This window comes from Triturus cristatus, chromosome 8 (assembly GCF_964204655.1).
Source record: "Triturus cristatus chromosome 8, aTriCri1.1, whole genome shotgun sequence".
Lineage (NCBI taxonomy): Eukaryota > Metazoa > Chordata > Amphibia > Caudata > Salamandridae > Triturus > Triturus cristatus.
This window is the reverse complement of record NC_140591.1, coordinates 521,825,921-521,853,573: the sequence shown is the minus strand read 5'-3', so window position 1 is coordinate 521,853,573 and position 27,653 is coordinate 521,825,921. Positions and strand designations below refer to the sequence as shown.

At 49.0% G+C, this 27,653-nt stretch overlaps 1 protein-coding gene across 3 annotated transcripts in view; it reads left to right on the top strand.

Annotated features, from left to right (window-relative positions):
• The window catches only part of DIAPH3 (diaphanous related formin 3), a 2,278,729-nt gene that overhangs the window by 2,200,965 nt on the left and 50,111 nt on the right, over window positions 1-27,653 (top strand). The window lies entirely within an intron of this gene.

Here is a 27,653-nt window from a genome sequence, read left to right as displayed (position 1 = left end):
GTACTCCGGGTACACTATCAATTGGACGAAATCGCTTATTTTTGTCCTAAAAGGCAAACCACTGGTCCTGCCAAGAGAATACCAACTCAGGATAGCGACATAGGGGTTCAAATATTTGGGAATTTTTATCACCAAAGTTCCCAAACTATTTTATGATGCTAACCTGCTGCCACCACTGCAGCGGCTGAAGTGTGATGTAGAACACTGGCAGTCTCTTCGGTTGTCGCTCTTGGGGAGAGCTGCATTGTTTAAGATGATGTCGCTGCCTCGTTTTTTTATACGTTTTACCAAATTCGCCCTAGTCCCCACGTCATACTTTAGACAGGTGGAATTTGCACAGGGAATGCTGCTCTGGGGAAATAGTCCACCAAGAATCTCATTCCCGAAATTAGTGAGAAGCTGGTACGTTGGAGGAATTGGTTTGCCAAATATCAAAAAGTATTATTGGGCGGCATAACTAGCGGCCATTAATCACTGTATCTATTGGCCCCCTACTGACCCGGGCTATACCATTGATAGGTGGCTACTCCCTGGGGGTAACTACACACTAGCGCTATATTAAAAAAACACAAAATTCCCCTTGACGGGTCCCACAAAACACTCTGTACAGGTGTGGCATTTGGTCCAGAAAAGTATGGGATGGACAAAAACCATAACTTGGATCACCACCACTATGGGATTTAGAACAAATGGGAAATCTCTGGAAAACGAAGGGGTTTGATAAATGGGATATGATAGGCATCTCTCGGGTGGGCAGTCTCTGGATAAAGGGAGAGGTGCTACCCTTCACCACCCTCCAACAAAACTATGAGCTCGCAGGCACTGAAAGATTCAGCTATCTACATGTGCGGCACACCCTATATGCAGTCATCCCGAAGGGTAAGACCCCTCCTGAGGCCTCTCCTCTTGAGGACAGACTTTTGGACGGGTACATGCCCAAGAAGGCGATTTCCCTGACTTATTTAAAATTGATAAATCACTCACCTGATCCTCTTCCGCAAATCCGGGCAAAGTGGGAAAGTGACTTGACAGAGCTCGATGAGGAGGATGAGGTGCTAGCATCCCCAAGGGAGGGGGCAATATCCTCTAATCTGAAGCTTGTACAGCTGAAAATACTGCACAGAATTAACGTGACAGGGCCAAAACTGGTCAAGATGGGATACAATTATGAGTCAAGTTGTAGACGGCGGTGTGGCAGTGAAGGCACCTTTTTTCACATACTATGGGAATGCCCTCATGTTGCTAGATATTGGAGAGCAGTAACCACATATATGGGGGAAGTTGTTGGACAGACAATTACAATGAAGACCAAGCGATGTCTACTACATATATATGAGCCAACAGGCTTGGGTAGCAAAGAGAAAACGTGGGTGACACTAAGACTGATGGTCGCTAAGAGGAATATTGCAAAGAAATGGAGAGTACACCCAGCCCCGACACTGAGGGAATGGGAAGGTGACATGGATTGGTGCATGTTTCGAGAAAAAACTGTGTATATATCAAGGGGATGCCCTAGAAAATTGATGCAAATATGGGGGGAATGGAAGGACTATAGGTGTAATATATGTGAACTACCCACGCTACCGATGCAACCGTACCCGGAGGGCCCAACACCCTAATATGCTAACGTTCACTGTAAATAATTTCCCATGATACTATGGAACTGTGTGTAATGTGTCACTGACCCTCATGCCATTTGCTCTATACCATCTGCAAGCTGTGATGTTAACAATAAAAAGAATTTAAAGAAAAAGAACTTACCTGAGGCAGCCGGCCGCCACCCACAACGCGTTGCGCCTCGGTGTTCTTCCTTGTCCCAACAGACACTGGGGCAGCATCACAAACTCCCTGTGCAATCCCAGTGCTGTTCTCCTGCTATGAGATCAGCGCAGTGATAGGCCTTGAGAGGGCTGCTTTGACCCTCCACTCAGGACAGGGAGTCTGTGCTGTTTCTCCAACCGGCTGTTCAATACGGCTGGGTTGGAGAAACCTAAGTGTGCATGTGTGTTTGGTCAGCCTGAGACAGCCGGCCAAACACACATGCGCACTTAGGAAGCACACCAACTAGTAGTCCTCCCCACTCTCATGGCCCCGGCCCGCCGCTCCCTACGCACGCTGGCTCTGCCAGCAGGCGAAAAATAAAAACGATGGCAGAACATTGTTTTATTTTTCACCTGCTGGCTCTGAGCCACTGGGGTGACGCTCTTCTGCCATTGTGGAGGAGCGACCCGTGTATATTTTTCTCATGCGCCACTGCTACCTGGGTGAAGGGTATCCTAGTACCTGAAGAATCCATTAATGGCCTTTAAACGGTCTATCTTATGTAGAGTAGTAACAGACGGCACCCGCCTGAGTTGCAAGAGAGGTGATAAAACATGGCCATAAATCGGGTAACGCCACTTTGAAAATGCTAACTTGAAGGAAATATTGCTGTTTCTTCTGTTGAGCAAGGCACTTAGACTTTTGATGCCTTTTGGCTCTTGGCTGTTCGTTAAAAGCAGGTTACGATAAGCCCAGGCATTGTTTGAACTCTTTAAAATGTATAAATGTCACCATGCCCATCTTGGATTTCCCATTGGAGGCTGCTCACTTTTGATGAGCTTGTGTCTGTAATTTATACCTTATAATTGACATGACTTTGGAAGTACGGTATGTTGATTAGCTGACCTCAAGTTCCAGCTTCACAAGCCCTTAATCATTTAACATTTTTATTTGGTGTTTCCAATAATTGCTTGTAACCTTTAATTAGCCCCTTAAATTTAAGTAAAAAGCGTTTAAGGCATTTGAATCGAGTATATTTTATTTGCATAGCTGGCAGCCTCGTTGGCAGTCTTGGCAGAGCAGGCCAGCACATAAAAGAGCAAAATATATATGCATTACTGACCCTGTTGGAGGAGGCTGATCCCTCGCAAGATAAATGCACATTTAGCAGCGCACAGGGATGTGTTGTGTTGTGCTACCGCTTGAATAAAGCTTCTTTTCTGTTCAGACCTTTTCAGGAACGCAAATTTGTCATGTTTCACACACGCATATATCCAGATTCCCTTCTGGTTTAAGTCCCACCTTCTGTCTGGTTCTTGAAGCGGTCCTCAAAACCAACAACGACCAGTGCTGCAAAAATGTACCCCGAGATCCCTTAAATTTGGAGTTAAGGGGTTGCAGCACAAAGGGGTGAGGAGGAGTCAATGGGGCATGAGCCACTATGAGTGGGGTCCGACTGTCAAAGTATACATTTATTTTTTCAAAACACCACCCCAAAGAAATTGGGAACAAGGACAAATGTGAAAGTAAATCTTTTATAGCTTACTTTTCTGATGGATAATTCTAACCTCAGATTCCTCACCCTGTGAATATTCCCCAGGTGTCAGACTGGATTGGGAAGCTTTTCAGCAGTACCTCTGTGTGCCTGTATATAAGCGTCACCCATGAGCACTCACGTCAGTTCCTTTATTTCCACACCATGAGACGCGGATGCAGAGCTACCCTCTTGTCTCTGACGAGACATATTTCACTCAAAATTTTAACTATATCATGTACAACGAAAATGTCACTTCCTAAGACCACATTCAACCCCTCAAACAGATGTCGGTGCTTGGGGTCCAAACACAACTCTGTGGCCTATAGTGGATGTGCCCAGATGAACCCAAAGGCCATACGGGACAGTGAGGCAAATGTTTTGTCGCCAAACCTCGAAAAACGCCATGCCTTGTCCAGTCTAGGTCGAAAGGGAGGTCCCATTCCCGCAGTAGATCAGCGTAGTGTTGGAAGTGATCGGGTAAGTCAAGAAAGAAGCACTAGAAGCTCTCGCCCCCTTCTCCCCACTTTTGAATACCAGAGAAGGTGCGGGGGTGTCAACTCTCTCCCAAACTTGTTCACCTTCTGAGTCGATTCTGAACCTCGTCCCGAGGCCGCCTGAATTTCCAGGCCCATTGGCGATGTCGCAGCAGATCGAGGAGTTCCGTGCAGTCACGCTTCGTCTTTTTGACTCCCTACCAGCTGTCTCTGGCATGCCTCCAGGTCCAAAGTAACTGAGAGGACCTCCAAATGAAATCTTGCCAGCACGTTTGCCGTCCGCGCCAGCTGGAACCTTTGAACCTGCTGCTGGTTCCACACTGGCTCCACACTGGCTTTGGCACCATCTTCTGTCCCAGCATCACGACCAGTACCGGAAAAAAAAGGCACTACCAATTGAACCCTCTGAGCCGAAATCGACTCGACCAACTGCACCCTGATCCCACTGGGCTGTAGCTTTCCGGCAACCTACCATATTGCTCTTACCTTAAGGAAGAGCTCAAACCCTCCACAGTCTTTTTAAGACAGACAATGATCAATATGATTAGGAGAATGAGATCGTACCTCAGTAGACAGATGAACACTGGTAACAGGAATTACTAGATGATAGTGGACTAGATACTTCTCCTGATACCGGATTAGTCTGTTCTCCTGGCCCTGCTACTAAAGGCGGTGCTTCCTTCTTGGTGGTAATACAGAGGGCAGTTAAGGTAATTGACCACCAACTTCCAACCATTGAGGTAAAGATCAATATCCTAATTGAGGTCCTTCAACCGGGTTAAGCACACAAGAGCTTCTACTGTCTTTTAATGAGACCTAAATGGATAGCTTACATGGGGCATGGCAAAACCATGCTCCGGTTCTCCAGTAAACTGGCAAGTTGCTGGGCAATAGGAACCAGTGTAGCACTTTTACGACATACCTGGATGCGATCTGGCAGCTTCTCTGGGGATGTCCAATCCCCACTAATGAACATGTCCTTCTACTGCTCTTGCCTCTTTGGTGAGAAAGCAGACTCTTCCCTTTAGCGATTTAAATTTAGCAAGGCCAGAGCGTGCTCAAGATGTTGAAGCGGAGTTCTGCTCCTTCATGCCACTGGCCTGCATGGGCGGCATCAACAGTTTTGATCACACTTTCAAAGTTGAGTGACTTAAAGGCCAATTCTGCAGCTGGTTCCGGCACAACCTGAATTTCCAGGGCCAAAAGTCAAGCCATGTCAGAGTAAAAAGGTGCGCAGAGCTATGATGTCGCTCTTCGGTTCATTACTGACTCCCTCTGGCTCACCTATGGGAATACTGCTGCTCCAATTCTGACGCCGCTTCAGGTTCCCAAAATGACGCCGGGTATGTCAACGTCTTCGCCAACCTCGCTGCCTGAGGGGTGGCCTTAAGTGTCCTCACCAATGCCGACTTGACGCCGGTCCAACTTCAACCGACATTGCGCCTGAATCTCATTAGGTGTCCATTTCTGCTCTTGACTTACCACAAGGAAGCCGAAGTCCTTGACATCCAGTTCCTCACCCTGGATGTAAAAAAAAATGTTCTGACCATGGTCTTACAGCCAAGCCGGACTTCTTCTGAGTTCCTCCTATCGTTCAATGATGCTCTAATGGACACCTTTATGGGAACTTGGGCCAAGCCTCACCAGTAAATGGACATATCTGCAGGATCCACCATGCCGCGCTAGAGGACCCAGCTTTTTTTTCCCAGAACCCTTCTCTGGAACATTTTGTGATGCAGGCTTCCACCAGCCATTCCAATCCAAGCACGTGTTCTACCACTTACCCTGATAGGGTTTCAAATCTATTGGAGACATTCAGTAAGTGCCTCTTTTTGGCCACTAATTTGGCTCTGTGTTCTATTAACGCTTCCTGTTTGTTGGGCCGTTATAGTCACGCCCTTTAGGACTCTGTGGCACTCCCTGGTGTGCAGGAACATCTTTTCCCTGTACTGTCTCCGGCAATTCAAGATGCCGCCAAGCACATGATTTGTTTGGGCATAGACACCACCGATTCCATGGAGCATGCTCACCCTGGCCCAGGTTTGTCTGCCTTGGACCCTGGAGACCAGATGGTGGAATTGGACTTGCAGGGTGCCTATTTTCACATACATGCTCCCCTTTTGTCTTACCAGCGCCCATCGGGTGTTCACAAAAGTGATGGCGGTAGTGGCAGCTCAACTTTGCAGGTCAGGAGTGCCAGTCATACCCTACCTCAACAACTGGCTGTTAAAGGCGGGCTCGCCCTAGGCAGTTGTCAACCCCCTCCAGTCTACTGCGAACCTCCTTTCATCTTTAGGGTTCATTATTAACATGCCAAAGTTACACCTGACTCCTTTCCAGAAGCTTCCCTATAATCTTTGCTATTCTGGACACAGTTCCGTTTTGTGCCTTCCCCTGAGAGACTCCAGGACATTCAGGCTATGATCCCAGTCTTTCATCCTCTGTGCTAGATTTCAGTGAGGTCAACTCTGAGGCTGATGGCCTCCTGCATCCTTCTGGTCGAGCTTGCCAGGTGGAATATGCGGGCTCTGCAGTGGGATCTTTAGTCCCAGTGGGCACAACATCAAGGGGACCTCTCCGATAATGTTCCGATTTTGGAGGAGACTGCGAAAGACTTGAAGTGGTGATTACTGTACTCTGATTGGGTCAGTAGCAGGCCCCTCTCCTTTCCCCACGCAGAGCTGACAGTGGTGACTGATGCATTGCATCTGGGTTAGGCAGATATTGGGGGAGGTAGAAGTCAGAAACCTTTGTTCTTCGACGGAGTCCCAGCTCCACATCAACATTTTGGAGCAGAAGACCAGCCGCCTGGCGCTGAAAGCCTGCCTTCCATGAAAGGGAGGCTAGTATAGGTGCTCACGGGCAGCACCACTGACATGTGGTACTGCAACAAACAGGATGGGGTGGGGCCATGGACCCTGTGCTAGAAGGCCTTGCGCCTCTGGAAATGGCTGGACCTCCAAAGAATTTTCAATTTGTTAATGCCACAGGCAGACAAGCTCAGCCGTCGGTACCTAACTGATCATAAATGACAGTTAAACCCAGAGGTAGCACAAGGTCTCCGCCAATGGGGAGAGCCATTGCTCGATTTGTTCACCAGTGGCGAGAACGCACAATGTCAGCACTTCTGGGCGTTGGAGTTTCCAAGGCGTCTCTTCCACCTCAAGTGAAACTCAGAGGTCCTGTTCACTTTTCTGCTGATACCACTCCCGCCCTGACTTCTCAGGAAGATCAGATCAGATCACGCCCAAGTTACCCTAGTGGATTTGCATGGGAGAGTATGGTATCTAGAACTCCTGGGCTTGAGCATATGTCCTCTGATCTGGCTGCACCTCCAGGAGGAACTGTTGCTGCAGCAAAATAGCAGGGTTCTGCAACCAGGACTTCGCAAGCTCCACTTTCATGCTTGGAGATTGAGCATCAACAGCTGAACCACCTTTGACCTTCCTCCAGAGGTGGTGAATGTCATCTTGGCAGCCAGGCGTCCCTCACCCTAAACTGTATACACCTGTCATTGGGAAAAAATCGTGGTTAGTGTGGCACAAGCCAGATTGACCCCCACCCCACTCCAGTCCAAGTTATCTGATGTTCTGTTTGTTCTTTCTCTTGCCAAGCAAGGCTTAGCTTTGAACACAGTTAAGGGTTATCTTTTAGCCCTTTCGGTCTTCTTACAGTTGTTGAATCACCCCTCACTCTTTAAATCACCAATTGTGATGTGATTTTTTAAATGGGTTCTCTTTGTGATGCTTCAATGGGACCTTAATGAGGTCCTGACTTATCTGATGTGCACTCTGTTCTAGTCACTTAACAGTTGTCGCTTATGGCTCCTTACCACATGTTCCTTGTCGCAATCACCTCGGCCCCCCAAGTGAACGAGCTTCAGGTTCTTTGTGTAAATCCACCTTACACTACCTTCTTCCAAGACAAACTAGTTCTGCGGACTCAGGCATCTTCCTGTTGAAAGTTGTAATGCATTCTCCTCTAAGGAGGAGGAGAGGCTCCATCATTTGGGCCCCAAGAGAGCGCTGAGCTTCTACATAGATCACCAGGTGGATAGCTCTTGGCAAGGTTCTCTGGAGCAAAAAAAATGTAAGGCAGTGCAAAAGAGAACCACCTCCCACTGGATCGTGCTCTACGCAAAGATATTCTATGCATTGAATAAAAAGCAGCGTCCAGAAGGACTGTGTGCTCATTCAACCTGGGCCTAAGCTGCTTCCACTGCATTAGCACACAGGGTCCCTGCTCTAGACAGCTGCTAAACTGCTACATGGGCATCCCACAATATTTCACATGAAACACTGTTGTCTGGACAGTCCGGTTCGTCCTAAGGAGCATTTTACCCACCAAGTCCTGCAGGACTTTCCGGTTTGAATCCTCTCAAAGACCCACCTCCAATTAGGTACTGCTTTGGTATCTATTCGAAAGGTGAGAAATCTGCAACTAGACGTCTCTATCAGAAAAACAAGTCACCTTTGGAATTGCTCTTTCTGGTGGAGACACTATGTATCTGCAGATTCCTCACAGACCCTCCCATGTTCTCCGTTCTGTGGTTAGTCTGTATCCATTATTGCAATCCCAAACCTAGTAATCTGTACACTGTCTACCAGTTTGCTTTTGGGGCTCGGCGTTGAGGGGTGAGGACAGTTTCAAAAGCATCTGATCTTAGCGTGCAGGAGCGGGCATGTATAGGCCCTGCATGTCAGTTCCCGTGTGGAGTGGCGTTGGTGCAGAGCTGCAAGACGCTACCTTCCGGGGCTCAGAGGAACCACAAATTCTTGATCCAGTCTGACGCCTAGGGTTATTCAGAAGGTGAGTAATCTGCTCCTAGGCAGTATCGACCAGAAAAGGGGTTACCAGAGTTAATTAACTTGCTCATCTAGACCAAACTCAAAAAGAAAGGGCTTTATCAAGGTTTATTTAAATGTTCTTTTGGAACTATTTGGCTTGTGGACAACAGCCAGCTTGAGTTTTCGTCTGTTTTTGCAAGCTTCCATTTCTGAAGGTTTAACATATAATTTAATAGTGGTAAACATCACAAGAACTTGTCTGACCAGAAAAAGTGTAATAAATTCAATGTTGCTACTAACAGCAGACCACTTAACATCTTTTGCCACAGGCCCCACAAGTCATTTAGATGTCACTGGTTTTAGCTATGCTCTCATTGGCCTTGTTGAAAGCTAATTTTATGTCATGAGATAAGCTCTTTGTTGTTGTAAGGCACTGTAGGGCCAAGCTCCTTTGACAACCAGAAAGGCCATTGTAGGGGGCCGGCTTAGTATATGGTGCACACTTATTCAAGTGGTGCACCTTGCACTAATCAAGGCAACCCTTATGGTGGTTTTAGTGGTCTTTGATAACCATAGAAAGCTCTCAAAGTGGGTGATTTGGAGAGCTGCCTTCAGGCTTATCTGGAAGAAGTGTTATGCAGCTTGTTTTCCAGTTTAATCTGAGAAGCTGGCTTGGTATATGGTGTACATTTATGTAAGTGGGCACCTTGCACCAAGCCACACGCCTTATGGTGATTTCAGTGTTTTTAGACAACCTTAAAAAGCTCTCTAAGTGGTAGCTGTGGAGAGGAGCCTTCAGGCTTAGTCCAGAAGGAGTGTAAAGCAGCTTGTTTTACCAGAACATAATCTTATTGATATAGATTAAGTGAAAAAGAACCACATGGTGTATTTATAAAAATATGGATTTATTATATAACACTCACTAACACATACAGGTATCTCTTAGCCGGATATACACACAATGCACACAATACTTTTCAATAGAAGCAGGTAGGTAGCACGTAATACACAGTGGTCACCAGGGGGAGACCAAACCATATACTAAGATAGTGGTATGCAAACCACGACTCAAGTGAAGACTATACCCAGAAGACGTAGAAGTGCCTGGGACCCAAGGAACCAGTCAAGGTAAGTGACCAGGAGCCCAGTGGTGGCCGTGTGCAGAGTGGGAACACGACCGCGGGATCAATGTAAGTCAATGGGAAAGTCGCGGTTGCAATTTTAAAGAAGGAGGACCCTTCCCAGTGGACCCTGAAGAAACCCCATGGAAGACAGAAGGTTGGAGAGCCACCGTGGATACCTTCGGAACCAGTTTACCTGCCCCAGGGGAGCCGGGTGCATAAGTGTGAAGTGGCGTTGAAAACCGCTGTTGAACCCAATGGAGGACTTCAGGAAGATGCCGCTGCTGGAGAAGGTGAAAGTGTCCGGTGGAACCCAAAGGTGGATTAGAGTCAAGAAGTATCTGAAAGCAGAGGGGACAGAGTCTATGCCACTTGGATGTGACCAGGAGGCACGGAAGACGAATGCCCACCAATGTTTGGGGATGTAAAAGAGTTGACGGTGCCCCTGGAACTGCAGCTGGGTTACCAGTCGACGCTGTGGAAGACCAGGAGTCTTCATGAACTGTCCCATGTCGGATGTTGAGAGTTGAGGGTTCGGTGTCCGGCGGGAGCACCAACAAGCCTTGGCAATTGCAAACAACAGGGAAGTCATAGACGGTGCAATGTCTGGACCAGCAAGGTCCAGGAGAATCACCACAAACCGGGGAGTCCGTGCAGGCCTGAGCAATCAGGGTAGTCCAAAGAATTTGAAGATGATCCTCAAGAGGACCCACAGGTCGGAGGCACTGGAGTCGCGAGAGGACCTTGAGCAGCTCACCAAAGAAGCAGGCCCACGACACAAGTGTTGCAGTGAGGACTGAGATCTTGGTCACTGGAGATGCTTGAGGTTGGAGCTACTTGGAGCCCGAAGATCTTGGTGGAAGGAAGCCAACAAGCCTTTGCAACTGCAAGTCGACGCGGTACACAGGGATACGGTTCCTTCGGCTCCAGCGAGGGATGCTGGCCTCAAACTTGGTGAGAGGATAGGTCAGGCCTCGGGGGATGTGGAGTTCCATGACCTGTGTTGCTGAGCTTTTCAGAGTCTGTGGGAGCCCAGGATCAGCAGACCGGTCAGCTTAGTTGCGGTGCCTGCAGATGCAGGGAAGAGACTCCTTCACTTCAAGGGAGATTCCTTCCGGTGTCTTGAATGCCCACACGCCGTGGAAGGTCCCTGTGTGGTGCACAGGCACAGACGTTCCAGCAGACAAGCAGGGCCAGGAGATCAGGAGCAGCAGGAGTCTTCCCGGTTGCAGCCTTGATACCCAGAGCGAAGTCCTCAGTGCTCAGACGGTCAAAGAAGTGGTGTCTGAAATTAATCTTGTCCCACGACGCATCTAGGGACCCACCCTCAAGTAAGCCCTTAAGTACCATAAGGAAAGGGTTGGGACAACTCAGGGGTCCCTCCCTAAGGAGGGGCTGGACAAGGGGGAGGTTACTCCCCTGTCCTTTGTCCAGTTTCAAACCAGAGCAGGAGCCAATGGCTCCCTGAACTGGTTTGGACTGGACTATGCATGGAGGGCACCAAGTGTGCCCTGCACGCAGACTATGTGGCGCTGGGAAGTGCCCCCACCCTGCCCCAATACAATAAACCCTGTCTGGGAGGTGGTCACACCTCCCTGTGACAGGATGCCTATTGGTCTGCCTTCCCCTGCTCAAGCTTGGCTCAGCAGCAAGACGGCAGAATCAGGTCTCTGGTCAGCAGCATCCATGTTGTGTTGTCCGGGTATAGAAGACTGGTACCCGGGAGCACTGAGGGCTTAATGAAGGGCTTTTGCAGTGCTTGAATCATACCTCCCACACCGTTTTCAATGTGGGGGTATGATTCCAACATGTTTGATACCAAGCACGACAGGGTTAGTTACAGCCAGTTTTGAGATGATCATCGCGTAATGATGCGGTGTCCCTATATATTTCCTATGGCTGTCACACTTAAAACCCAGGAGAATGGACTCCATGGGCTGTACGGGTGTCCTGCTCATGCAGGGGCACCCTCACACTTAGAACCAAGCACCCTGCCTTTAGGATTGTAAGGCCTGCTGTAGGGGTGACATAGATTTTAAGAGCAGTGACCTTAGATACAGGTAAACCTAGATCTTTCGTAAGTGGTGCTAGCACCAGCTTACACAGGCTGCAATGGCAAGCCTGTAGAGGTAGTTTGAATGGTCTCCCATAGGTGCCAGAATAGATGCTTTGGCCTATGGGGTACCTATGCCCTGGGTACCTTAGTACCATATACTAGGGACTGATATGGGTACCCCAGTATTCAATCTGGGATGTACTTAGGTACTTACCAAACCAATTTAGGGGAGAAAGAACAGAGACTGGGGTCCTGATTAGCAGGATACCAGTCAGACTAGTCAGAAACCATCACAGCACCAGGTAGGGGTAACCATGCAGAAAGAGCCTACCTTCCTACAGTGTTTAGCAAAATTAATTATATTTATTACAACACAATATCACTGTCACATTGGAATAGCTCCTACCCGAATATATCAACACAATACAGAAGAATACTTAAAAAGCAATCAGGTAAGTAGCACAAAAATACAGTGGTCTCCAGGGGGGAGACCAAACCATATACTAAGAAAGTGGAATGCGAACTGCAAAGGAGAACAGGACTTGGACCAGAAGAGCTGGGGACATAAGGAACCACCGAGGTAAGTACCTGGGAAACCCAAGGAGGCTATGTGCAGAGTGGAAACACAGCTGTGTGCCCAATGGAAGTCAATGGAGAAGTCATGGTTGCAGTTTTGAAGAAAAACGACCCTTCCCAGAGGACCCAGAAGAAACCCTTTGGAAGCCAGAAGGTTGGAGAGTCACACCACCTGTGGATTCACCGGGAGCCAGGTTACCTACACCAGGGAAGCCGGGTGCATAGGTGTGAAGTGACGTCAGAACCTATCTTAGACAACAATGGCAGACTTAGAAGAAGATGCCTCTGGAGAAGCCTGTGAAGGAGTCCGGTGAAATCCAAGAGTGGATTTTGGAAGTGAATAACTTGCAAGCAGAGGGGACAGAGTCTGTGCCACTCGGAGGTGACCAGGAGGCACTGAGACACAATGCCCACCAATGTCAGGAGGTTCTAAAGAGTTGACAGTGACCTTGTCGCTGCATCTGTGAGGACTAGGTGATGTTTAGGAAGACCAAGAGCCATGCACGAGCTGTCCAACGTTGGATGTCGGTGACTAGGTGGCCATGTCCAGCAGGAGCCACAGGCTGAAGGCACAGGAGTCGCAAGAGGACCATGAGCGGCTCACCAAAGATAAAGGGTCACGGGCAGAGGATGCAGTGAGGCTGCTAATCTTGGAGGGAAGACTTGCTTGAGGCTGGAGCTTCTTGTAGCCCGAAGATCTCTGGAGTTCAGAACCAGCAAGCCTTGGCAACAGCAACTCGGGGCACAGGAGTTTGGTCCCAGAGGTTCCGATGAGGGATACTGGCCTCAAAATTGCAGAGAGGACAGGTCAGGCCTCAAGGGAGTTGCAGAACCACCACCTGTGTTGCTGGGCCTTGGGAAGTCTGTAGGATGATAGAAACAGCAGACCAGTCAGCTTTGTTGCGGTTTCTGCATATGTAGGGGAGTGAGTCCTTTGCTCCAATGGAATTTACTTTGGATGTACTTGATGCCCACAGATCTGTTGAAGAACCTGGATGAAGCACAGACACACACAATGAAGAAGACTTGAATAACCGCAGGAGCAGCATGAGTCTTCCTTGGTGTAGTCTCGTTTCCAGTCGAAGTCCAACAAAGTCCAAGTGTCCAGACGATTGAAGAGCGACGTAGTTTCAGTGTTGATTCTTGTCCCATGACGAATCTGAGGCTCCAACCACAGGAGAGCCCTTAAATACTCTAAGGAAAGGGTTAGGACGACTAGGGCGGACCCTCCAAGAGGAGGGGCTGGACAGAGGGGCGGATACTCCCATGACCTTTGTCCAGTTTCGCACCAGAGCGGGAGCCAAGGACTCCCTGAACTGGTTCAAACTGGAGTATGCAAGGAGAGCACCAAATATGCCCTTCAAAGCAGTCTGGTGAAGCTAGCAAGCACCCCCACACCAGCCCAAACACTAAGCCCTGTCTGGGAGGTGGTCATATCACCCAATGACAGGAAACCTATTGTTCTACCTTCCCTTGCTTGAGCTCAGCTCAGCAACAGGAGGGCAGAATCGTGTATGTGGTCGGCAGCAGGACTAGCTTGCTTGCAGACCTTGAAAGGCAGTTACCGGGAGTACTGGTTGGTCCCTTAAGGAGCCCCCCCCAGTACATGATATCATACTTCCAACACTAGAATCGGTGTTGGGGTATGATTCCAACATGTTTGATACCAAACATGACCGGGTTCGGCGCAGCCACTATATAGTTAGTCATCTCGTAATGACTGATGTCCACTATATGTCTAAAAATGGCTGACCAAACTTACAAGGCCTGGAGAATCAACTCAGAGGTTTGTAGGGGTGTCCTGCTCATTCAAGGGCACCCTCACACTTATAGCCAAGCACCCTGCTCTCAGGACTGAAGAGCCTGCCGTAGGGGTGACGTATAGGTTTTAAGTGCAGTGACCGCCGTGAGAAGGAAACATATCTGGCGTGAGAATGACCATGGCAGGCCTGTAGTCACAGTTTAAGTGGACTGCCATGGGTGGCACAATACATGCTTCAGCCCTTGGGGGACCCCTGGTGTACCTATGCCCTGGGTACCTTAGTTCCATATACTAGAGACGTATAAGAGTAGACAAGTAGCCAATTGTGGAGGTACCAAAATACTTACCCTGTCAGTTTAGGGGAGAAAGCACCGTTGCTGGGGTCCTGATTAGCAGGATCGCAGCAGGCTAAGTCAAAAACACAGTGACACCAGCCAAAAAGTGGGGGTAACCATGCTAGAAGGATCCTACCTTCCTACAGCCATGTGTGCTTATTCCCAGCCTTTGGGCTTTTGACCACAGAATCCTTGTCCTGGCTCTTCCCTTCAGCTGGCCTGTAGAGTCCGAGCGCATGAGAAGCCCTTAGGAGGCCAGCACTTCTCCATTGCGGGGCATTGGCGGGAAGAGGTTTGACGCGTTAAGAATTTGAGCATTCACGAATTTCGTGGCTTTTCTGCCCTGGAGATGGATGGCATGAAGGCAGCGGTCAGGACATTTACAGACATCCCCAGCAAAACACCTGCAAAACAACTAGGTGTGCTCCCAGGAAATCTACCTGGGGCTGCCACCTGAATAGGATTACTTATGCGGGGAGTACCTGTCCCGACGAGATACCATTTTGTGTGCGATCATGACGCACAGAAATACTCATACGGATGCCGGTAAGGATTGACCAGTCACCACCATGGAACATGCACAGATTTTGTGTGAGGATAAGCAAACTCTCCTCTCCCGGGATGCAGTAATGAAGGTCTGTACCCCCGACTCTCGAATTGATGCTGTCACAGATCAGTCACTTCATTGCCTGATGAGAGGGATGCTGTTCTTGTTAATGGATAAGGGCTCATTTTGGCTGTATTCTCGGCACAGCATAGGAGAGAACTGAACTAGGGAAGAAGTTTTAAAAAAATGAAGGCAGTGGTCGAAAAGATGCCTCGTCGTTCGTGCAAGGACAAAGAGTCCAGAGTCGTGCTGAAACGGGGCATTGTTTTACTGCTGACTGCAGTCGCATGGATTTTTATCCTTGGAATGTGCTTTACTGATTTAAGGGCATTGTCTTGGAACTTTGATCTGTTATCAGTATGCACAGAAATGTTTTCTTAAACACTGTTGTCCGTATTAAAAAAAGAAAAAAATCGAAGCTGTTGTGTCTGCAGGCTTGGTTCGTCTTCTCTTGAATAATTAATGTCCCACAATGATCTCCAACCTTTTGTTTTCAATTCCGCCTCGTGGTCTAGACGCCAAGTGAGCCAGACTGCACTTCTTGGATTTCAGAGTGAATTCCAGGTACCGAAAGAAGGAGTTTTATGGCTTCCCCGTTCGCCTCCGTCGCTCGGTGTTTCTGTTGCCGCAGGACATACAAAGCTCTGCTTCACACAGCCTCTCCTCCTCGTATGGGCGAGCTGTATGTGACTGCGCCTGTTAACATGACTTAGCCCGGAGACATGCGAGTCACTCCAGAGATCTGATTTAAAACATTGTCGGTCTCAAACAGAAACTGCATGGTCCTTTCCTTTTCTACACAAGTCGAACATTTCAACTGAGGGCCTTGCTTATTTTTGCATATTTTTTTCCAGGTCTGATTCGACTCTTTAGAAAATTTTGAATGAAGGATTAATTTTTCAGGTGTTCATATTGCACCTTGAATTTCAAATCTAAATATTAGCGGTCTGTCCTGCCTATTCCTTATTAGGAAACCCAACCTTGGCCATGTGGAGCAATCTATTTATTATCAGAATGCTGCTGGTAGCATGTCATTAATGCTCTTAAACTCGGCCTTCGGGGAGCTGGCACAGCAGCTGAACAATTCACTTTCACCCGTGGCAGTGTCTAAATTCTGCCTCGGGATATGAGTAAATGGAATTTGGAACTCCCAGTACGGACGTGTACACCAATCCTCGGCTCAAAATAAAGTCTCTTATTTAAACTAAAGTAACTCTTTAATTGCCAGGTTGGATTCAGTATTTTTATGCACAAAATTAGTTTTATTCATTTTGTAAGGATATTTTGTGACCTGTGGTACGATCCATGTATTTTTAATATATATGCATATATAGATATATATATATTGTAAAATATTGTAAGTATGTTTAACTGCCTTTAACAGTTAAATGCGTACACTAAGTTTGTATCTCAGTGGGATGTGGACTCTGTTGTACTCCTGAGTAGTCTCACTGTAACATCTGATTTCCAGACCAGAAGCATAATTGGAAGCCTTTTATCACTGTGAAAGTTAAATGAGGGAATACAGTAACCCTTACGTGTATTCTTTCCCCATGCTTCCAATTTTATTATTTAGGCCTCCTTGACTATAGGGCATCGACATCCATAGTCTCTTTAAATATAAAGGTTCTAGTTTCAAATGCAGTAGTTAAGAGAAAGATACTCTATATTAATGTATTGGCAATTTAAACAATTAACAGTTGACTGCAATTATGTGTAGTTAAGTAGATCGGTTCTTAGTTATGTTATATAGATGCATATTCCAGACAGTTGTTGACTTTGAGGCCCTCATTACACGTGATCTCTTAATTCCAGTGGGGATAGTAACCACAGTTTTCCACCTCTGGAGTTACTGGAACCCCTAGCACTAACACGTATTTGATTGTTATTGGCTTGTTTCACCATACGCTTAAGTCATTTGTCTTGCCTCTGTTCTCTTCTACACTTATCAAGGACTCTGTGAGGGGGTCCAAAGGTGCAGAGGCACTGCAGTCGGTAGCCTTGAAAAGGGGTGGCTTCACCTACTTGTCAAGATGGTCTGGTATCATCTGTTACAGCTAAACTCAAGAGGACCTCATACCATTCTGTCACTAGAAGCCAACCACTTTTGTGTTTCGTCAGTACCTCTCCAATTTGTTTGGAAAGCTCTTTGCCAGGTTGACGTTCAAGGTGCACTATCACTTTACCAGGATGTTGCCAGCTGCCTATTGGTGGGCCAAGTCAGAAAATCTGCATGCCATCTTACATATTCTTCACCTCTCTAATAGATTCAGTTTGCACATTTAGGGATTTTGGTCTACCTTGGCATATGCAATATTTTCTACGTGTGGCAGTACATCTTCTCAGAAGGACTTTATAGTTGAACACCACCACACCATGTGTAGAAGTCAGCGTCTACAGTTAGCATCTCAGGCATGCTTTTGACGTTGAAGGAAAATATCCTGTGTAGCTGGCTTAGTATCAAAAAGGCACATTGTAAGATACTGTAATGTTTAAGTTTAGATCTTGCATTCCAGGAAACCTCTTTCAGGTAGTTCACTACTTTTTGCCACTCTACATCAGATCTTATGTCTTCTAACCATGTGGCCCAATGGCTGTTAAACCTCCCTTGGCCATGTTGAGCAAGGCCAGACACAATTCCATTTGCCACCCTTCTTCCATTGCCGAACCAAAGCATGAAATAAAGCCTCATGCAGCTTTGGAAGCTCCTGTTCAGAGTTCCCCATCTGTTTGAATATGTCCACCACTGCTTAGAATGCCGGAAACACTTCCTCTTGGATAGCCATACCTGTCTGAGGCTCTGGAATATGTGTAGTCTCTCATCGTCCATCAGCTCAGCTTGTGTCATTACACCTGCATGTGTTATGTCAGTGTTAGACCGGACAGCCTTATGTTGGTCTTCCCCCAAACTTTTTGCCTTCCTCCTCCATTTTCGCTGATCTCGTTTTTAGTAGCCTTTGGACTCTGTGCACTTTACCACTGCTAACCAGTGCTAAAGTACATGTTCTCTCTCCTTTAATTATGGTAAACCCAGTTGGCACATTTAATTTACTTGTAAGTCCCTGGTAAAGTGGTATTACATGTTACCAGGGCCTGCAAATTAGATGCTACTAGTAGGCCTGCAGCACCACCCACTTAAGTAGTCCCCTTTAAACATGTCTCAGGACTGCCATGCAGCCTGTGTGTGCAGTTTTCGGCCCGGCAAAATAAACCTTTTGCCAAACCTAACCTTCCTTTTCAATACATATAAGCCACCCCGGGTAGGCCCTAAACAGCCCAGAGGTCAGGGTGGAGTGTATTTAAAAAGTAGGACAGGTACTTTCAAGTTTTACATGTCCTAGTAGTGAAAACCTCTTAAATTTGTTTTTCACTACTGCAAGGCCTACCTCTCCCATAGGATAACATTGGGTTTCTTATGACATTTAAGATAGCCTTATAGCCCGCTATAGCGGCTATTAAAGGCCCACTGCAGTGTTAAAGGCCCAAGCTGAAGGCGAGTGCCTTTAACAAGGAAGTGGGACTTAAATAGCCGGTATAGCCAAGCTACGAAGGGCTATAAGGCTGTTGGAACATTCTGCCACTAGAGGGCAGAATGTTCTAGCTAATAAATACAAAGGCCTCTCAGGGCCCGCGGGGATTTATATCCCCTCGGACTCCGACAGGCCTTTGTGAAAATAACATTGGAATGTTGCGTTGCGGGCCTTTACCGGCCTGTAGAAGCACGGAGCACTCCATTGTCTTCAATGGAGTGCTCCACATTTCAATGTTCTAATAAGTGATAACTTTCAATTGGTAGTAGTTAGGAATATCGAGTTTGGTGTCCAACGAATTATAAGTTAAAGCTCTCTTCAATGTTCAAGTCAGATGTTAAGTCTCAATTCTGAAAATTCTACTCTTAGAAAGTTGGTATTTTCTTGTCCCAACCATTTGGTGTCTGCCGCCTGTATCCTGGGTAACATGACTATATGTAGCTGGCATTTGGTCTTTGTGTATTACTCCCAGACAGTGAAACAAAGGGTCATAGGTTTTAGCAGGATTAGCCATCTCGGAGTCGATGAGGGGAGGAGCACACTTGCAAATCACAAATGCTCTGTCTGAGCACTGTCACAAAGGGTTCAACACTAGTCGTTTGTGACCCCAGACAACCTGGGGCCAGGACAGGGAGGCAGGAAATTCCAAAGTCCTCTGGGGGTGAAAATTTCCAGAACCTTATCCTACTTCAAAGTGAGCACCAGGTATAAATATTAGACTCTCGGGCCCAGCTCTTCAGTACACCTCTGGCCCTTTGGAACACTCTGAAGGATTGCTGTGCTGCTCTGCCAGAAGGACTGCTACTCTGTTGCCCTGCTTCCTGATTGAAGGACTGGACCTACATCTTGAACCCAGGAGCACCGGAGTGACTCCAAGGGGCAGTTGGCTGGCCTCCTGATCAGAAGCCTCAGGGACAGAACCGGCTCCAACCATCTTGAACCCAGCACGTGGTGCACAGTCTGCTGTGAGTTTGGTCCCCCAAGTGGTGCCACCCCAGTCCTTGACCTTTGGAAGTGGACTTGAAGGTGCTCAGCCAGCCCAACTGTCGTCCTGTGGGCAAAATCGGCACAGCGGGATGCATCTCCACTTTGAAACTACAGCTGTGCTGCTGATCCTAGTTGCAGGACCTCGCATCGCAGACGCAGTCTCCCCAGAACCTCCGCTGCATGACGCATCCTCGATACAGGCCTCATCGCGAGCGCCTCGTCGACAGTATACTCGACAATGACGCAGGACTTTGCATGGAAGCTCGCAGTCTCTTCGGAATCGCCACTGTGCAATGCATCCTTCACGCAGGCCTTCACATCTCAAGTTCCTTGTCAACAGCATCCTCAACAAGGATGCAGGGCCTTGCATCACAACCTCGTAGTTCCTTGGGTCTGGCACTTATGCCGAATCTTCAACGTGGGATCTCGCAATGCTCTGCAACCAGGATTTAGGTACTCTTGTTCAGCAGGCCTAACTTAGTCCCTGTATCCGGCCCATGCTCCATCACGGTCGGCCTGAACATGTGACTTTGTCCCGGTCCAGTGCAACCAGATAACCACAGTTGGTGCTTAGTGCTTCTAGGCACTATTTTTAAGTACAACTTTAAAATTGCATATCTCTCGTTCTACTAATTATATTTTTGTCGTTTTGGAGTCAAATTATTTATTCAATTTTACTATATTGTTCTAACTTGGTGTTGACATTTTCTTGTGTTATGATTTTACTTTATTACTGTTAGAAGTGCTGCATAAATACCTTACACGTTGGTTCTAAGTTAAGCCTGACTGCTTTGTGCCAAACTACCAGATGGTTAAGCACAGGTTAATTTCGGGTTTGCTTGCGTTTCACCCTGACCAGTATTGTGGTTCATGATTGAGTAGGGTTTCTCCCCTTAAACAGTAACCCAATTTCCAACAGTCCTCATGTCGTCCTCTGTCCATTCTCTCCAAGCCTGGCATATTCTAAAGCGGTAAGTTTGGGAAGTGTGCCACCTTTGTGTTAAGCATTCATGTTAACTCCAAGGTGGCAGATGACATCCCGTTCATGTAGTGAGTGTCTAGTGTGTCAGGTCATAACAGCCATCTGGCTGTCCATTGGAGTTGTGCTACTGTTGGGATGGGAGAGTCTTTTGCATAGTTGGAGACATGTACCCCTGCTTTTGTGCCCAACTGTACAGTTGTTTGGGTCCCTAATGCTGATTTTGTTTTGCCTTGGGTAAGCACTGATCATGCGCGTGTGCCATGATATATACGCATGTCTCACTGATTGCGGTCTTGTTTGAGCGGGAGGGGCAGACAAAGTGCCACCCTCATAGTGGCGGAAGGCTACTGCCTGCACCAGGAGGTAAGGAGCACAAGCGCGATAGTGGCAGCATGCAGTTTAGTGATCAGTAGTAGTGAAAAGGTCTTTTTTTATCCTGTGTCACTGTAATGTTGCCTACAGGTTCACTCATCTTTTTGAAAGTTCAACTGCTGTGCGCTTAACTTACCCGTGGCTTACATCAGGTCGATGTGGAGTGCTGCACAGGAGTAGTGACTCTGTGCTGCATGTATGTGTGCCTGGAAAGAGTAGAGTACAGGGATAGAGCAGTATTGTGTAGTATGTGTGGTTAATGCATGTACTATGTGTGTATGCTTGCAAGGAATACATTAAATGAGATATGTAGTACTGTACAGTGCTTGCACAGTGAAAGCCTGTGCTGGATATATGTGTGCTTGCATGAAGTACAATGCGTGGCAGGTGAAGTGTTGTGCTGAGCGCATGGTGATTGGATGTGTTTGTAAATAACACACCCTGATACAATATAGATGAGCTTTATTACTGAACAGTGCACACAAACTGCATGTGTGGCACAATGCATGATGGTAACTGTGCTGGATAGAAAGTGTGCTGTGAATGTACTGTTAGTGCAAGTGTGCCTGAAATGGTGCATTACATGGAGGACCTTGGGTTCCATTTTGGGCAACCAAGACCTACCTGGTGAAGACATGAGTAGCAGAGGAATCCCTCCAGACAGATGTGTGTATTGTTGCATTTCTATGAGTTGGGTGGGAGACACTGAAGAGAGAGCGAGAGAGAGAGACTCTCCTATTTCACTTCTAAACGTTTCTATTTGATTCAGTGATCGATCGCAAGGAAGTAGCCTGGACACATTTCGGGAAGGAGATGGGGCTGAACAGGGAATCATAAAGAGTAGGGCTGGGAAACTGAGATTCCCATGTCAATATAGCTGAAATCGAGGTGTGAACTTGGGTCACTCCCATGAATTGTGTTGTGTGTCAGTCAGCTTCGGAGTTTTGCCTGTTCTTTCAAAGGGAAAAAAGAGAATGAGAAGTGAGCACTTCAAAAGAAGCAGAACCCCAATATAACGTTTTAAAGACTCAGACCCTTAATCACATTTTAATGTCTGGAAATGGACTATAAGAAGGTGAGTTTGAGACCCCAAAGTTTGTCATCTACCAAGTATCCTGACAAGCTGTCTGAGAAGGGGACACTCTGCAAGACTTCTGCCTGTAAGCTGGACGGTGGGGTAGGGGGGCAAAGGCCTGCTGGTGTCCCTGCTGGATGAGGGGGCATCCCCCAGAGAAAGCCAAGATCAACCCCCTTGGAGAATGCTTCCATGCCGCGTGCTTCCATGCAAAGTCCTGCGTCATTGTCGAGTATGCTGGTGATGGGGCGCTCGCAATGAGAAGGCCTGCATGGAGGATGCGTCGTGCATCGAAGGTTCTGAGGAGGCTGCGATGCTAAGTCCTGCATCTAGGATGAGTCGCGCAGAGATAGTTTAAAAGAGGAGGTGCATCCTGCTGCGTCGGTTCTGCCCACAGGTCAACAGTGGGCTGGCTAAGCACCTTCATGTCAACTTCCAAAGGTCAAGGACTGGGGTGGCTCCACTTGGGGGACCAAACTCGCAGCAGACTGAGTACAGGTGCTGTGTGGCGGTGACCCCGTATGCCAGGAGGGGCCACCAGTAAAGTTGCTAGTGTGACCGCGTTGAAACTCAAAATTGCCATGGTAGGAGGATATGCACCAAAGGAATCTGCACGTGTACTGGAAGTATGACGTCAACCCCGTATGCCAAGAGAGGCTTCTGGTACCAACATTTCCAAGATGTTGTGGTCCGTTGCCCAAAGAAAGACTGAGACTGCGAGACTAGAATAGGGAGAGGACTGTCTCTGACTAACTCTAAGGACTGCAGTGGATAACACTGCATCCTTGCTTGGCTTCCGTCGGGAGCTCAAGAAAGGATACCCCCCATGAGCTGGGAGTTACTCCAATAACTGAAAAACCCTGGCTGCACCATCCAGAAAAGCGAGCCTGTGCCGTCAGGTGCTGCCATGTAGGCTGTGAGCATTTGGACTACTCCGAGCAGGATCAGAACTCATGGGTGCTCACACTGAGGGCACCCGTTACAACGCCGAATGCTTCGGTGTTGTAATAAACAGGTAAGACTGGAACTGGCCCCGGAATACTCACTGCTAACGGTGCTGTGGCACCGCAGACACTTTTGACTAATTACTAAGGAGTCCCTCTTCCTCTACCCCTCACCGGTCGCAGGACATGGTGGAGGGGGCGGGCAGTGACTCCATTGGAGCCTCCGTTGATGCCTACGGCCTACCCACCCTTTCCGGGCGCACACGCGACTTCGGGCGAGGCCTTCATGTCGGCCTTGCGCCATTTTTTTGCCCCGCTGGGTCCCTCCGGAGCGCCTTCGGGCCCACGGATCCGTCGTAAGGGTTTGCCTCTGTGCCGCCGCCTCTGGCCTCAGCCACGCCAGCACCATACCCTGCGGCGTCTCCGGCCTTGGCTCGGGCGTCGGCCTCGGCTCCAGCCCTGGATCTGGCTTCTGCGCCAGCTGGTATCTTACCCTCCCATTCCTTTTCTTGGAGTGGAGTTTATCCCGTTTCCCAGGGCAACTCATCCTTACCAGCCTCTTCAGCAACCGGTGGACGAAGGGGAATACTGGGAGGGGTCTGAGGACCCTCTCGCAGCTCAATGCAAGGATGAGCCTGAGTGGGAGGCGATGTGGAGGGTACAGTGGATCTGGATTTCTCTCCACACCCCGGTACTCTGTCCCCTTCTTCCGTGGCCACGGAGGAGGTTGGGACTTTTTGGGTGATTTTGCGTCGGGTAGCTGAGGCTCTTAACCTCAAGCTCCCTTCTGTACCTATCTCCTGATTGAGGTCCTGCAGCCGCAGTCATCCTCTGCGGAGCCGTTACTCTGGGTTGCAGGCGGTGACTACTGCGTGCCTGCTAGGCCGCTATTCCCATTCTGTGTGGGACACTGTGGCACAGGTGCTGCCTCCGTGTCCTGTGGAAGCAGTGGCGGTTTTCTCCCAAGCCCTTACTGAAGGGAGAGATGCTGCAAAATGTACTATTCATTGTGGGCTTGACACTGCCGATTCTGTCAGTAGGGCACTTTCCACAACTGTGGCGCTCCGTCGTTATGCTTGGCTCCAAACTACTGGCTTCTCTGGGGATGTCCAGAATACCCTGTTGGACATGCCCTTTGACGGTACACTCCTCTTTGGTGATAAGGCGGATAGCACCCTGGAACGCTTTAAGGACTCTCGGGCTACGGCCCAGTCCTTGGGTCTCGACACTACACGTACTCCCTCGGGGTCCGCTTTTCGGTCCTTTCGAGGTCAAGCTCGGGGCGCCCAGGCGTGTTCTTTTCAGACCCGCAAGGCTGTGCAGCCGCAGTCTCAGCACAACCGCAGATGTGGGACCCGCAGTGGCGGATCCCTGGGACAGCGGACAGGTCAGTCCACCACCTCCCCTGCCGCTGCCGCCTCTAAACCTTTCTAGTCCGGTGTTTCAGGCCCTCCTGACGCCAGTGGGTGGCAGGATTCACCATCACCTTCCCCACTGGCACTCCATAACCTCGGACAGGTGGGTTCTGCAAATAGTCCGCAGGGGCAACTCCTTCCCCTTCGAATCTACTCCTCCAGCCATGCCACCTCAGTACCACCGCATGTCGGGGGAACACTTGGCACTTCTCCAGCAGGAAGTTATAGCCCTCTTGGCCAAGGGGGCCATCGAGCGCGTTCCAAAGCCAGAAGTAGGTCGTGGTTGTGTCTGCGCCCTTTCTTAGACCTCCGGAACGTCAATCGCTTCCTCCGGAAGGAGAAGTTCAAGATGCTCACGCTTGCTCAGGTCTTGTCTGCCCCAGACCCGCAAGACTGGCTGGTAGCGTTGGACTTGCAGGATGCTTATTTTCATATCTTCTTCCTGCCAGCCCACCAGCGTTACCTACAGTTCACGGGTCCATGAGCACTTTGTTCACCATGCTCCCTTTTGGCCTTACCAGCGCCCTTCGGGTGTTAACGAAAGTGATGGCGGTTTTTGCAGCTCATCTGCGCAGATCAGGGGTTTCAGTCTTCCCCCATCTCGATTACTGGCTGTTGAAGGCGGGCTCGCCCCAGGCAGTCGTCTCCCACCTCCAGACTACGGCCGACCTCCTGCATTTGCTGGGGTTTTCCATCAACGTGCCGAAGTCGCACCTGATTCCCTCTCAGAAGCTCCTCTTCATCAGAGCAGTTCTGGATACGGCGCAGTTTTTGGTTTATCCTCCCAAACAGTGAGTCCGGGACATTCGGGCTATGATTCCGATCTTTCGGCCCTGGTCCAGGGTTTCGGTCAGGAAGACCCTGAGGCTGCTGGGCCTCATGGCCTCCTGCATCCTGCTGATTGATCATGCCCGATGGCATATGCGGGCTCTGCAGTGGGACCTGAAGTTCCAGTGGACGCAGCATCGGGGGAACCTGTCCGACTGTGTCCAGAACTTGGATGGCACTTCACAGGACTTGCAGTGGTGGCTCACAAACCAGCGTTGGGTCAGCGGCAGATCCCTCTCCCTTCCCCAACCGGAGCACACAGTAGTGACGGACGCGTCCCTCCTGGGATGGGGCAGCCACATGGGAGAGGCGGAGATCAGAGGCCTCTGGTCTCCGGCGGAGTCCAAGCTCCATATCAACCTTTTGAATCTCAGGGCGATCCTACTTGCACTCAAAGCATTCCTTCCCTCTGTCACGGGGAGAGTAGTGCAGGTGTTCACAGACAACACCACTGCCATGTGGTACTGCAACAAACAGGGCAGGGTGCGGTCGTGGACCCTATGTCAGGAGGCTCTACGTCTCTGGATATAGCTGGAAAGTCAAGGCATTTCCTTAGTGGTTCAACACCTGGCAGGTACCCTGAATGCCGGGGCGGACAAACTCAACCGAAGGTGCATGTTGGATCACGAATGGCATCTTCACTCGGAGGTGGTGCAAGGTCCCTTTCAGCAGTGGGGAGAGCCTTGGTTAGATCTATTTGCCACCGAAGAGAACGCGCAATGTTAGCAGTTCTGCACGTTGGAGTTTCCAAGGCGGCACTCACTAGGCAATGCTTTTCGTCGTGAGTGGAGTTGCGGTCTGTTGTACGCCTTCCCGCCTATACCACTTCTGCCCAGAGTGCTGAAGAAGATTAGGCGCGACCGGGCCCAAGTCATTCTTGTTGCACCGGACTGGGCTCGAAGAGTTTGGTATCCCGAGCTACTCAGTATGAGCGTGGATCCCCCGATCCGACTGCCTCTTCGGGAGGATCTCCTGTCGCAGCAATAGGGGACGGTCCTCCACCCGAACCTGGCCAGCCTCCACCTGCTTGCGTGGAGATTGAGCGGCGACAGCGAATTCCATTTTCCTTGCCTCCCGAAGGCTGTAATGTGATTCTGGCAGCCAGGCATCCCTCCACTAAAACGGTATACGCCTGTCGGTGGAAAAGTTTTGTAGCATGGTGCACAGCAAAATCTGTTGATCTTCTTGCTGCCCCTCTTTCTGAGGTCCTATTGTTCCTCCTTTCTTTGGCCCAGCAGGGCTCTGCTTTGGGCACTATCAAGGGCTACCTTTCGGTTCTTTCAGCCTTTCTTCGGTTGCCTGATCAGCCCTCTCTTTTCAAGTCCCCGGTTGTCAATCGATTTCTCAAAGGCATTACTCACCTTTTCCCTCCTGTTGGTTTTGTGATGCCTCAATGGGACTTGAACCTGGTTCTCACATATCTGATGTGCGCTCCCTTTGAACCTCTTCATAACTGTCCTTTGCAGTTATTAACTTTGAAAACTGTCTACCTGGTGGCCATCACCTCCGCTCGGCGGGTGCGTGAGCTCCAGGCTTTTTCTTGCAGAAATCCTCCTTTCCTGGCGGTTCATCTGGACAAGGTTGTGCTTCGACCGCGTCCCTCCTTTCTACCTAAAGTGGTCTCTGCCTTTCATCTCGGGCAAACTGTAACTCTGCCTAATTTCTTTCCGCCTCTGCACCCTTCAAGAGAAGAGGAGAGGTTCCACCGTCTGGACCCAAAACATGCGCTCTCGTTCTATCTCAACGGCACACAACGGATTCCGGGTGGATGACCAGCTCTTTGTTGGCTACATGGGCGCCAAGAAAGGCCGGGCTGTGCACAAGCGCACTAATTCCCGATGGGTTGTCTTGTGCATTAAAGCTTGTTACTCTATGGCCAAACAGGAACCTCCGGTTGGGCTGCGCACCCATTCTACCAGGGCGACAGCAGCTACTACAGCATTGGGACGCGGTGTCCCCCTGCACGACATCTGTCAGGCGGCCACTTGGGCCTCGTTGCATACTTTCACTAAGCACTATTGCCTTGACAGTCCGGTCCGGAGAGACGGCTTCTTTGGCCGTTCAGTTCGCTGTGACTTTCTGGTGTAATCTCACTTCGCAGACCCACCACCGGGGTTGGTATTGCTGGGGTATCTATTCTAAGGTAAGGAATCTATCACTATGTGTTTCTTTCAGATGAACACGTTACTTACCTTTGGTAACGATATATCTGTTAGAAACATTAGTAGTGATAGATTCCTTACCGCCCCACCCATCCTTCCCGTTCTGTGAACTGATTTCTAAGGTTAACGTCATCCCTTTCAGGGCTCTAGTTTCAAGGCACCAGTGGTCAGTATCTTGCATGGCTCTGCGTTTTCTGGCGCGGAATGTCGTGTACAGAACTGACGTCTGCACGCGAGGGCAGCGTCTAAGTAGCTGTCGCGACGTCATCTCGGTGACCACGATGCCAGCGACGGACGCGGAGCCGCACAACGCCACCTTCCG